Here is a 12847-nt window from a genome sequence, read left to right on the forward strand (position 1 = left end):
TCACTGGAAAAATAAGAGGGCAGACAAAACAAAAGATAAAAAAGGAATTGGAGGATTTTTGATGATTATATAACAAATAACAAGATATCTAAAATCCAACTGGCAGAATACAAGTAAACCTAATGTAAATAAAGGAATAAACAATGATGTAAATAGGTTAAGAATTGTGCGATACAAGAAGGCTAATATTTATAAATTGCAGAGAGGTAAACTGGAAGTCAAAATAGAAGATACATAAATGATGTTTATTTAATGACTTTTTTAGAGAGAGAGTTTTTTTCTCCTCTTCTTTTTTCTTTTTTCTCTTTATCTTTTACTTGCATTTGTGTGTCTTGCTTCCGTGTTTTCTGATCTTTCTTCTTATACATTTGTTCCCACAATGCTCTTTTTTTTGTAAAAGAAGCATGTGGATGAAGATTGTTTACTTTTTGTCACTATGTTGTTTGTTAATGTTTTTAACAAGAAAACCAATAAAATCCTTTAAAAAAAATGAAATCAAAGGGACAAGTTAACCATCACTCAGGTTCCACTAAAATCTGTGGGACACAAGTTCAGTTACTTTAAGTCTGAACCCAAATCAGAGGAATTAAGTTGGTCTGGAAGCTATTGAAAAATGTATTGGCTGAACATGTTCCAGTTGGTCTCTCCAGGAAAATCATGTGGAAGAAAGAAACCAAGAGCAGGCATGCAATGGGAGGAAAGCCATCCAGCTTCATGATCATGTACCAAATGGTTTCATAAATAGGAACAAAACTTGTGTAATTCCATCTCTAAGAAAGGGCAGGTGCACATGGAATCCCATTCACATGGATACTTTTTCTTTAAACACCAAATACCGTGTTTCTCCTAAAATAAGACGGTCCTCAAAAATAAGCCATGTCAGGCTTTTCATTAGTAGAATAAATATAAGACATCCCCCGAAAATAAGCCGGGGGTGGGAGCCGCTTCGGGCAGCGCAGCGCAGCGCGAAGAGCCTGGTGAGAGGCAGCTGCGGCTGGGCGACTGGGGGTGAACACCCTGAGCGCTGCGGCGGTGGCGAAGAGGCGTCCGATCAGCTGAGAAGCGGGCTGATCGGGCGCCTCCTCACTACCGCCGCAGCGCTCAGGGCGCTCGTCCCCAGTCGCCCACGCAGATCCTGGGCTTCACCTGCAGCCGCAGCTGCCTCTCACCAGGCTCTTCGCGCTGTGCTGTGCTCCCCGAAGCGGCTCCTGTGCAGCCGCCTCTTGCCGCGGGGACCGTGCAGCCGCTTCGGGGAGCACAGCACAGCGCGAAGAGCCTGGTGAGAGGCAGCTGCGGCTGCAGGTGAAGCTCGGGATCTGCGTGGGCGACTGGGGACGAGCGCCCTGAGCGCTGCGGCGGTAGTGAAGAGGCGCCCGATCAGCCCGCTTCTCAGCTGATCGGGCGCCTCTTCGCCACCGCCGCAGCGCTCAGGGCGCTCGTCCCCAGTCGCCCACGCAGATCCTGGGCTTCACCTGCAGCCGCAGCTGCCTCTCACCAGGCTCTTCGCGCTGCGCTCCCCGAAGCGGCTCCCGTGCAGCCGCCTCTTGCCGGTTCCTCCGCCGCCGCTTCTCTCGCTGCTGCCGGCTCTCAACGGGTCGGGGCTCGGCGCAGAATGCTGTTGCCAGCTCCCGCTCGAAAAAATAAGACATCCCCTGAAAATAAGCCGTGGTGTGTTTTTTTGGAGGAAAAATAAATATAAGACGTGTCTTATTTTAGGAGAAACACGGTAGGAGTCCATTTTACTGTATCTCAGGTAACAGCACTGTTTTCTTAAAAATGAGATGGATGTTGAAAAGTCTAAATTCTCTTTCTTTATAGATGAGTAATATGTCTGATGTTCTGTTTCATTTTGTGGAAAGCACCCCCCCCCAAAAAAAACCTTTCAGAAAGCATCTCAAAACAACAGTGGAATGCTGAGTAATCAGATGTAATTAGAACTCATCCTATATTTATTCCAAAATGTGTTCCTGTAACATCACAAGGCACTATATCTGATAGAGTATTGGTACTCCACAGCTCAAATTCCTGGCCTGAACTATGCACTTCTTGAGCACATGTGCTTTGCTTTCTGGTAATCCTGCTTTTGCGTCAAAGCCAGGATTAGAATGAACAAACAGGTGAGGAAGAAAGCAAAGCAAAGGGAAATTAAAATTAGAACAAGATCTTCTAATGTGCAAAACATAAGCCATCTGGGGATTTTAACTTGGTTTTAGATTCTTAGCGATTGGGGAGCTGCCCAGGGAATTAGTGATTGCTAAGGATTGTAGAACACTGTAAATCTCTACACCAAATTGCACTAGAGGGGATTTTTAACAATTGCTCTAACAATTTAGATAAAGTTGCCATTAGTGTCTAATTAAACTAATTCTTAGATGTTGTGCAGAATGGACTCCTTTCCATTAGTGCATAAGTAGTTCAGTATTCATGAAACCTGAGTGTGTACAAGCTAGCCTACTTTACAAAGGGGAAATGAATATTCATTGCACTGCTCACTTTGGCCTCACACTCTGCCTATAGCTGGCATGTGGCTATCGGAAAGTTGCCATAAGGGAATGTAGGCCTCAAGCTCATAAGGGTCCTCACCCCTGATGTAATCCTCCCACATTCTAGTCAAATTTCACAACATTCCTACTGCTTAGCCACTCCAAAACCCGAGATGGGAATTTTCCCTTTCCCCCAGCTCAAGCCTCATAAATAACTTCAAGAAGTTAAAATAGTGGTTGCTGCTATTACTGCCCCTTCCATGTTGCGGTTTGTTCTTTTTGTGCTTAATTGCTAATTACAGCCTATATGCTGCCAATTTATTCCTGTATGTACTGTATAGGCACAAATACATGAGCCAAAATGCACTGCCCAGTTTCACTGCTGACAATAGGGCCTATAGCAGGCCTAATTACCCTATGGCTGTCCAAATATTGTTGGCCTCCAGCTCCCATCAGCCCCAGTCAACAAGGCCAATGGTCACAGATGACAGGAATTATACTTCATCTGGAGGGCCTTGATTAGTCAGCCCAGCCCACAGAGTTCCTTACAGCTGGAGCAGAAAGTGTTGGGTTATTATGATGAAAGCGAGGAGCTACTCAAAGAATATGAGTTTTTCTGCACTGTTTATAAGCTTTCCATCCACCTGCTTTGTCCTATCTCCCTTCTCCTGGATCCACATCATAACATACCTTAGGCCAAGGTAGAAAAATTGTTTTTTCCTACAATGCTTTCTAAGTGATGCATTCCGATGAGGGGTAAGACTTCCAAGACCCCCTGCACTTATGTCCACTTCTAAGGACAGTGTCAATTAGATTAGCTTTTTAAATATGTATTCAAAGAGAATACAGCAACCCATCATATATTTTGAAAAACTGTAAAATTAACATTTGAAATCATCAGATTTGAAATCACGGGATTAAAAGATTCAAAACAGGTGCTTTCCCCATTAAAATAGATTTTGTTGTAACCGTCATACAAGGATAGCCTTGCCATATTGTTTAAAACCATACAGAATGCTGCAGCACAATGTTTTGATGCCATATGGAAACATCAAAATGCACAGCAGCAGCCAGCTCTTAAGCTGAATAGATGGAAACTTTTCATGTTGGCTTGAGAAGTTTCCCAGTGGATTAATCTATGTAGCATCAAATCATCTCACAGTACCAACTCATTGTACTATAGGTGGTCACATGAAAGAGAAAATACTTTGAGTGAGTGAAACTCTCATAGCCAATATTGTCACAAAACTCAGTACAGTAGACGCTCGGGTTGCAAACGTGATCCGTGCGGGTGGCATGTTCGCACGTGCGGGTCACGATTTAGCACTTCTGTGCATGCGCGAGTGCCGAAACCCGGAAGTAACCAGTTCCGGTACTTCCGGGTTCGGCGCGGTGCGCAACCCAAAAACACACAACCTGAAGTGTCTGTAACCCGAGGTATGACTGTATGTGTTTTGTCATTTCTATATGCATGTTTCAGACACTATTCATTTTGTCCAAAACCATTTTTCTTTTGCAGCACATGGTGGACTTGAGTCCCCCACCCCCACCTTGTATGCCTGGTATATGTGTATTAAGAACACTGGTTATGACTAATTTCTACGGCACATGAGCTGGTAAATAAATGAAACTTGTGTATTTTTTAACACTAATATCCCTTTTAACAAGCAAGGATGTTTGCTGCACTATAATTATTGGAATCTGGTTATCATAATAATGATATATTAACAGCTAGAGAATCTTTAATTTCTTAAATTACAAAATATATGGAACAGACAGCACTGGGCTGAAAACTAATCCATTTGTATAAACAGAAACCATTGCTTTTTGTGTGGTGCGAAAACTTGTTACAATAGCTAATTATGGTTTGCAATTACTTTTTGAGCACTCTGTAATTTTGGTCTTAGATAAGGGTATAAAGGGAATTTTCTGCATATTCATATGCTGATGGTAGCTGCAGTTCTTATAATATAGCCTCAGCTATCTGGAACTTCCTTATCTATATTTTCCCTGTGGGAAAATATCCCCTTCCTCTCACATCCCCTTCCTTGCCTAACAGCCCTGCTGGCAGTCAGATCTTACTATCTAGTACAGTAGTTGCTGCCACCACTCTTTTTTTTTTTAGTCACCTTCAGCCCTAGAAACAAGAGAGAAACAATGACTTTTAGAAGACATCTGAAGGCAGCCCTGTTTAGGGAAGTTTTCAATGTTTGATGTTTTATTGTGTTTTTAATATCCTGTTGGAAGCCGTCCAAAGTGGCTTCCAAATGGGCGGGGTATAAGTAATTATCATCATCATCCAAGTACCAGTAATTGTTAAAGACAAGAATCCTGGACCAGCACACACCAAGGCTCCAACCAATCCTTTGCAATTTGCACAAACATAAAGCCAGCTCTCCAGCCCTCTGTTTCTTCCTGAGAGAATAAGGCAAATTTCTGGTTTTACCACTCTGGCCTTTGACTTACAATAGTGTGGAACCAAAGGGTGAGGATGTGAGGATTCCCAAAGCCTGAGGGGCAATCACACACTGACTCTACTAGCTCAATTGTGGAACTTTACTAGAAATAACAGGTGGGGGAAAGCAGGCAACAGGTCAAACAGAATACAAAATAAGTTGAGCACTGTGGCTCCACAACTAAACTATTCTTGGTAGGGCCAGCCCACGGAATGGGTGGAAGCAGCTGTTTTTGGTGGAGGAATCCTGCTGGGTGGTGCCCCTTCTGGTAAGCAAAACTTTGGTTGGGGAGCGGCAGGGAAGGCAGCACCTTCCCATTTCTCCTCAGGCAGCAAAATGGGATGAGCTGCCCCTGAATTCTGACCTGTCCACTTTTGTATACTATATCTAGTCTGAATAGGGCATGAGGAGAATCAACTTCCTGGTGGTTTGGGAGACGTGGCCTAGATCCCTTGTAATGAGATGGAACAAAGCTGCAAGGGAACACTGGCTTTTAAATGCTCTCTCTGCTGTCAATGGAGGGTGTGTCCTTTGGCTCTTTCTGGCCAATCAGAGACAGAGACAGAGACAGAGAGAGTTAGCTTGGCTTAGTGAACTGGTGAGCCCAGGAAATCAGAGTCTGTGTCACTTCCCGCTACAAAGAGGTAATACTTATGGCTGAAATCCTACATGTTAGGGATTTAAAATGTTTTCTTGGAGGGGGGGACCAAAGGTATTTTAACCACTTTATCTAAAGCCCAGGTGTGCTCTCATTTACAGGGCAGAAGAATGCTGTAGCTGGGGGAGTTTGCAATTTCCCCACTCCCTATCTGTCTCACCCTTCTGGTTTACATCACTCCCCCCACTGCTATTTGCCCTTCAAGGCAAAATATACAGGTACGCATACGTCTTCCTTCATAGTGCTAAAAGAGCTAAAAGTGACTGGGAGAATATTTCAACCATGAAAATGCTGTGTGCAGAAGGATTGGCTGTGTCCTCCTGTGCATTCTGAAATAGTCTGAAGGCTTGAGAAAGTACAAATGTTATAGATATACATGTCTTATTTGACACTTGAAACTTCTACAGAGGATGTCCGCTTACACACTGCCAAGAGGAAATGCATCCTCCCCAAAAAGAGAGGGGACAAATTTGCATACATGGAAATTTAGAAATGATTACTATTGTTTAAATAGAAATACATAATACATCTCACCATATTAGAGAAGACTGATCAGGTCTGCCTATGAGGCCCCTGCTCTCCTTTCTTTTACTAATTATATATAGTGGCTCTCTCACAGTAGTTTAAGACTACAATGAATCCATAGGGGAAATTGCTGTAGTCACTCCATGACTTCTGAAGCTTACCATATATCCCGGTGTATAAGACGACTGGGCGTATAAGACAACCCCCAACTTTTCCAGTTAAAATATAGAGTTTGGGATATACTCGCCATATAAGAAATACGACCCGGCGTATAAGACGACCCCCAACTTTTGAGAAGATTTTCCTGGGTTAAAAAGTAGTCTTATACGCAGGAATATACAGTATTGTACCGTGCTAACATGGGCTGGGAAGTTATCATCTCAGTGTGGGTAGAGGGGTGGTGCAAAAGCAGTCCTGACATGCTTGCCTGTAATCAGGACTATCATTCCTAGTGTCAGACTTATACGGTAGTAGGAGTAATCTGTCTTTCTGCCAGACGGTGCGTTTCTAATTAGTCAAGAAGATTTTTGCATTTTGCTCCTGAATTACATTCTTGAACACATGCTTGCTTTTTAGATTTCCAATATAATGCCAACTTTGTGTCTTTTTAAAAACATATTAGGAATCGGGGTAGATGACTCATTTATACTTCAAATAAAACACTACAGAAGAATGTTTCTCTATAAATTAGGGGTTCTCATTAGGAATATCATTGTTGCTCATTATTTAATGATCTATATAGTGGTCTATGGAACTAGTTTGTTCAATGCTGAATTATCCAGAGTAACGTTTTGTATGTTGTCCTGCTCAACCCTGTTAAATTAATCTTATGCTGTAAAGCAGCAAGACTGACTTCAGAGGAAAATTTGTTGTAGAAATAGAATATATTCTGTCCTCAAACTCCTTTAATTTTCCTTCTACTTCAAACCACATAAACTTCACATTTTCCCCACCAGCACCATTGCTAGTAGAACATACGCAGTGTTTTCACTGCATTTTTGCCATTGAGTTTATGCTACTAAAGGATGGGTTGCCAACTTGGCACCCTCCAGATGTTGGACTCTATCTCCCACCATCCTTGATCTTTGGACATGCTATGTGGGGCTGATGGTCCAACAGCATCTGGAAGGTCCAACATTAATTGGCTATCCTTATACAGTAGTAAGAATGTAACAGATTCTCATAGAAGCCTTCCAAGTGGACATTAGATTAGATCTTGTTCACCATGATTTTGACAGCAAGGCAGATTATTATGCCAAATCACATTATGACAAGCTTATTATATTGACAGGTCAGAGCAAATATAATACAGCTCTAGTTGAGAGCTCTTTTCCATCTAGCTATTGACTGCCATTGCTGAGAGATCAGAGGAACAAGAAGCAGTAGTTTGGCATTCTTCCTTCATGCTGAAAGCTACTGCTACTGGTAGGTTTATAAAGCTAAATTATCCTTACATATATATATGCAGTTAATTATCTTTTGTATGTCACCTCAAAAGGCAGCATGTTAAGTGATGTGAATTAACGAACTTGCAATTGAGTCCCAGGCATCCTTAACTGCTCTAGGACAGAGAGCAAAATTAATATTAAATACCTAACAGATTAAACACTAGAGTAGGGAAGGATAGGGACAAAGATGACTAACTGAAATCAAATGTCATGCTCATGAACACAAGAGGCCAATATCATATAGGCTTGGCAGCGTCAGTATAAGTTGCTGGAACAAAAAAACTATAGGTGTAGTCAATCTGACCCAATTTAGATTTGGCAATTTTTCAGTCAGGATGGCTTTTTATATGTTTATAGAGCACATGCATATTTTAATATCATTTTAACCAAGGCAGGGTTTTTTTAAGAGGGGGTGGAGATCAGGAAAATTCCTTGTTGTCCACACTTCAAAGGTACACTTTGTTTCAGCAGGCTTCAAGTATCTCCACATAACTCTTTGTTGTAGCCAAGAGGTTTACTTGAGACAACGGCTTGTTTAGTCTTTCCTCCAATTTATTTCTGAAAGAGTTTAGGCTACTACAAGAAGATTTTCCCAGTCACTGTTGCACATATGAAGTTGGTGCAGGTCCAGCTTGCTAATTCATTTCAAGAGAGGAGCAACTCTTCACATAGAGAAGAATTCACCTACAGCTCCCCCTCCCTCTACTTACATGAAATAAATAGTAAATAGACAATATCAAAAGCAGCCAAGGAACACTGCACTGGGGTGCAACTGCCCTGCATTCTATTAACCAATTCCATAATTCTTACAAGAATCTTGCAACATCTTCCCCCCAACTTCTTACAGAGCCCTCCCTCAGAGAAGAGCTTTGCCATTTTTTTTAAAAAAATTACAAACTATGCACCATTCATTGTGGTGCTGTTGAAAGTTAAAACAGCAGAAGTACATTAAAACCATCTGTAAAACCAACAGGACCAATATCCAACAATGCTACCCTGAGAAACAATTTGTAATAATTGTTTTAAAAGTCATCTGTACCTTACACATTCAGTTCTTGTACAGGATGTTGGTAGTTTGTACATCCAATGATGAGGGTCAAAATGCCAACCTTGTTTTCACCCCCAGTTTGAGTCCTTTCTTGATTTCAAAGGTGGACAGATGGGGATGTTTTGAAGTGCCTTTCCTAAATGTCAAGATAAAGCAAGAGGTTGCTCCAGACTATTACCGGTAGCTACATGGAGTTTAAATTAAAAACAATAGGACTTGTCATGACTAACCATCCCCACTGATTGGAACTGAAGTATGGTCCAACACAATGTCTTTTCAAAGAAAAATGTTAATAGCTTGTGCTGCAGGTGCTGTTATATATAGGATTGGGGGGGGGCGTGTGCAACAAGCATTGAAATGTTCCTGACATGCCCTCCCCTTAGCCCATAGGGCAAGTAGAGTAAACATTATGAAGCACATTGTTCTGAAAGGTAACTGTCACCCAACTGTTTAGTTGGACTGCAGACAAGCTATTGCTTTAGAATTCTGTGATGCATTCAGCTGGTTCCTCCAGCAGCAAGGCTTAAGTAAAGCTTCAGTTTGTTCACAATACAGTTTAGGAACTGTTCTAGAATTGGCAGAGGCGCCCTTCATCCTCTGCCCTGGAAATTCTTAATGCTCATCCCAGAATTGGGGACAGTTCTGTTTACTGAATGGTGAAAGAAAAGCAGTTCGTTATTGCACAAAGGCACTTTCTTCTTACATTGTTTTCCTTCACTGGTTCCTTTCCAAGATCCATCCCTAAAATGTCCTAAGTTACTGTTTTCTTTCTGGAGCCACATAATATGTGTTCTTCTTTCAGTAATATCTGAATTATACATTGCAAAGGTATCCTCCATTTCATAGAATCATAGAGTTGTAGAGTTGGAAGTGTGTTGAACCAAAGGTGAACTGTTCCAGAAGCTCTGCAACACCATTGTGGTAGTCAAGATAACCCCACAATTAATTGGTAGTTGTTGTAACAATGACCTCATATATGTTTATACTCACTTGCTTTGATATACGCTAAATGGATTGCTTTGATGTTATCCTTATCTGTGGGCCTGGAGTGCTGGGCTCTGAGCCCAGAAATGGGAACTATCTTTATTTGCCACCTATGCCCTCTATGGTCAGATGAAGTGATGTGAAGTCCTGGGCAAAGCGACTTTTGTGTATAAAGAATGTATGAATGTTTGCTTGGCTGGGGACAAGCCATCTCTTTGCTGCAGTGTCTGTCCCGTGCCTGTAAAGCCTGGGAGACCTGGTTGGCTGATTTGCTGTACGTTTACAACTTTCTTTTAATACAGCACTAGAATTTATCACTCCTTCTTTGATATCCCTGCATCCACTCACACAGGTCCTCCTTTGGCCTTGTGGTTCAGAACAGGAAGTGATCCTGGGGGTCATCTAGTCCAACCCCCTGCAACACAGGAATCTCAACTAGATCAAATTCAACTTAAAGCTAAAGAACCACAAGGAAGGAGGGCAAGATTGTCCTTCAACAGTTTGTACTTGTACAGCATATCTGGTCACTGTCCTCCCCACTATGGTGTGATGTATTTTATTTCTATTTCAATAGTCTTCTGGCATTTTAAAAGACTAGCACTTTTATTATGGCATAAGCTTTTATGGATGATGTTCTGTCTCTACTGCCAGAGACAGTATGCTTTGGTGAATCACAAGTGAGAAGTGCAGTGTTGAACCCAGGTCCTGCATAGAGGCTTCCCATAGCCATTTAGTTGGCCAGTGAGAAGAGGATGCTGGATTAGATGGGCCTTGGATTAGATGGGCTTTTTGGCCCAGTGCAGCAGAGATTTTATTATATTCTTATAGCTTAAGAATGATAAATGTTCTATTTGAACTAATGATAACAGGGGCTATATAAAGTAACTGGAGGACTAGTTACATAGTAGAGGTCACCCTGATAAGGTGGGTGGGTGGAAATACTCTTAATTGAAAGTCTTGATGTTCACTGTGCAGGAGTATATTCCATCCATGGGCATATTAACTACATATGTAGTTACTTACATACCGGTATGTTGCTTTCCCCTGTCACAACAACTACCAACAATCAGCCACCAGTGGTGAACCATGTAGATTGGGTAAAAGGTGGAGAAACAACATGGGTAAACTTTATGACAGAGTTGGGGAGGCCATGGCCCTCCAGATGTTGTTAACACTGCAACTCCCATTGTCCTACCCCTGCATTATGGGTAAAAGACAGGAAAACTCTGCATGAGGTTGCTGTCTAATTCCAACATCAACACTGATGTGCCTGATTAAATTTGTATCTGATACCTGTTTTAGTGCCATTCATTTTTGAAATCATGGAATAAATATGCTTCACTCCATGGTCAGGATGTGGAGTTCCAAGCTTACAATGGGAATTTTTCCAGTCTCCTCTCATACTACAGGCACTTGTATCCCTGAAAAGCTGCTCCTGGAATATTACACAAATGGCTGCTATTGGAAATACTGGTTAATAGTCATTCTTCCCCCTCCCCTCACTGCCTGTCCAAGAAAAAAAGTGCTTTCAACTCACACAGAACCTTTTGGCTCCTTGCCCAAAACAAGCTAATACATGAAATTACTAGGAAAAAATTATAGTCAGGAGGGACGGTGGGAGTAGTGGTTGTTTCAAGATGGCGGATGTGGCTGCTTGTTGGACTGCTCTTGGTTGTCAAGGAAATTCACCAGCATCTCCCTCGAATACAAGTCTCACACACTAAAGAAGAAGCACTGATTGCAGTGTGCAACCTCGCCTCAAAACAGATGAACTCAGTGGTAGACAACCTTCTGGAATGTGAAGAGGAATTTCTGAGGCTATCGGGGTGGCTTCATCCTGCCACTTATCTGAGCTATTCATGGCACTGTGGGATTTCGGCTGCACAGCCATTGCGAGGAAGACGGAGGTGCATGCGACTACGGTTGAGAGGAATGCCTGTATCATCCTTTCCTGTGGGAAAATGGCTCTTGGGGCGAGGCCAGATGATCTGTTGCCCTACATTCCAGTTCCGTAGCATCAGTAAGGAAGTTATCCTTCGCCAAGCCTTGGACACCACCACATGCACAACCTAAGTACGGGGAGGTACATCTCAGTCTCCCTACAGCTTGTCACTGCCCCACCTATTCCTGGCAGGGTGCTGCTTCCCTTGCTCGTTCCTCAAACAGAAGCTGGCTGCTATGGATGCACAACCTCACTGTATCTCCACACAAGGCAGTCATCTGCAAGGGATTCCTGCAAGGGAGCATAGATTTGATACTGTGTGTGTGCGTGTGTGTGTGTATTTGTATGTGGTGGTTGTTGATTGTTTTTCATTTCTGTTGCCTTTGTTGAAAATTTAATAAAAATATAGAGAAAGCTATAGTCAAGAGGTCACTGTAATAAATGGGAAGTTGTTTCACTGGCTCGAAGCCTGCTGAAAAAGCATTTATATATGCAGAAGCACAGAAGGTACAACAGTCATTTTGCCAGATTTCTGTATGCTTAAGACTTTGAGTACTGTAATACGATTGCAATTGTTTTGCTAAGTTTGTTTGCTAAATATGCACACTCAAAAGCTTTGATGTCTATTTTTTCATAGTCCATCCTTCACCCTATGGGCTCAGGGCAGATTACGTATATGATAAAATTACAGAAAATGCTGCAAAATTCACAATGAAATAACAATCAGAAATGGAAACAAACTATTATTTATGCCAGCTGGGGAAAAGTTGTATTATTGTGTCTAAATTCTAAGGGAGGACCAGTTGGATATTCCATACGGTAATGATTGCATAGTAAGGTGACTGAGTTTACCCTGAGTGGGCTAGAAAGTGCCAGATTTATGGTATGTATAGGCTATGTAGGCTGAATCCTAGAGCCTCTAAATCTAGGCGGCCTGCCCAGCCCACCCACCCCCCAGCGGGCAGTCTCCCCTCTCCCAAAATTGTAAATCCAATACTTCAGTGGGGCCCAATTTGAAACTCTGTAGGGCCCAACTTGAAATTTTTTTGTGGGGCTCTAGTTCACAGCCAAAGTCTGCAAAATCTTACGAGATATAAATCTGTGTGCTAGGTCATTTTCACAAGGTCAGCAAAGCCATTCAGAAATCAGGCCTGTTATTGAATTCTTGTGCAAGTTTGTACAGTTCACTTCTGGATTTTTTTAAGGAAAATTAGGGATTTTGATGAGCTTGAGAAACAAGCAAAAGCCACCTTTCCAAATGTTAACCACAAAACAAGGAGACAAAGAGTGAGGGGATGGCAAA

At 42.2% G+C, this 12847-nt stretch overlaps 1 long non-coding RNA gene across 5 annotated transcripts in view; it reads right to left on the reverse strand.

Moving 5' to 3' along the window:
* The window catches only part of LOC118092176 (uncharacterized), a 30863-nt gene that overhangs the window by 1729 nt on the left and 16287 nt on the right, over nt 1-12847 (reverse strand). For 4 of the 5 annotated variants that reach the window (XR_015946278.1, XR_004693479.3, XR_015946275.1 and 1 more), the window contains exon 5: nt 8102-8754. This is a non-coding gene — a long non-coding RNA (uncharacterized LOC118092176). Of the gene's footprint in view, nt 1-8101; nt 8755-12847 lie in introns of those variants that run through there. The other variant, XR_015946276.1, reaches the window with a different exon arrangement.

Source organism: Zootoca vivipara, chromosome 11 (assembly GCF_965207765.1).
Source record: "Zootoca vivipara chromosome 11, rZooViv2.hap1.1, whole genome shotgun sequence".
In the NCBI taxonomy this organism is placed as follows: Eukaryota; Metazoa; Chordata; class Lepidosauria; order Squamata; family Lacertidae; genus Zootoca; species Zootoca vivipara.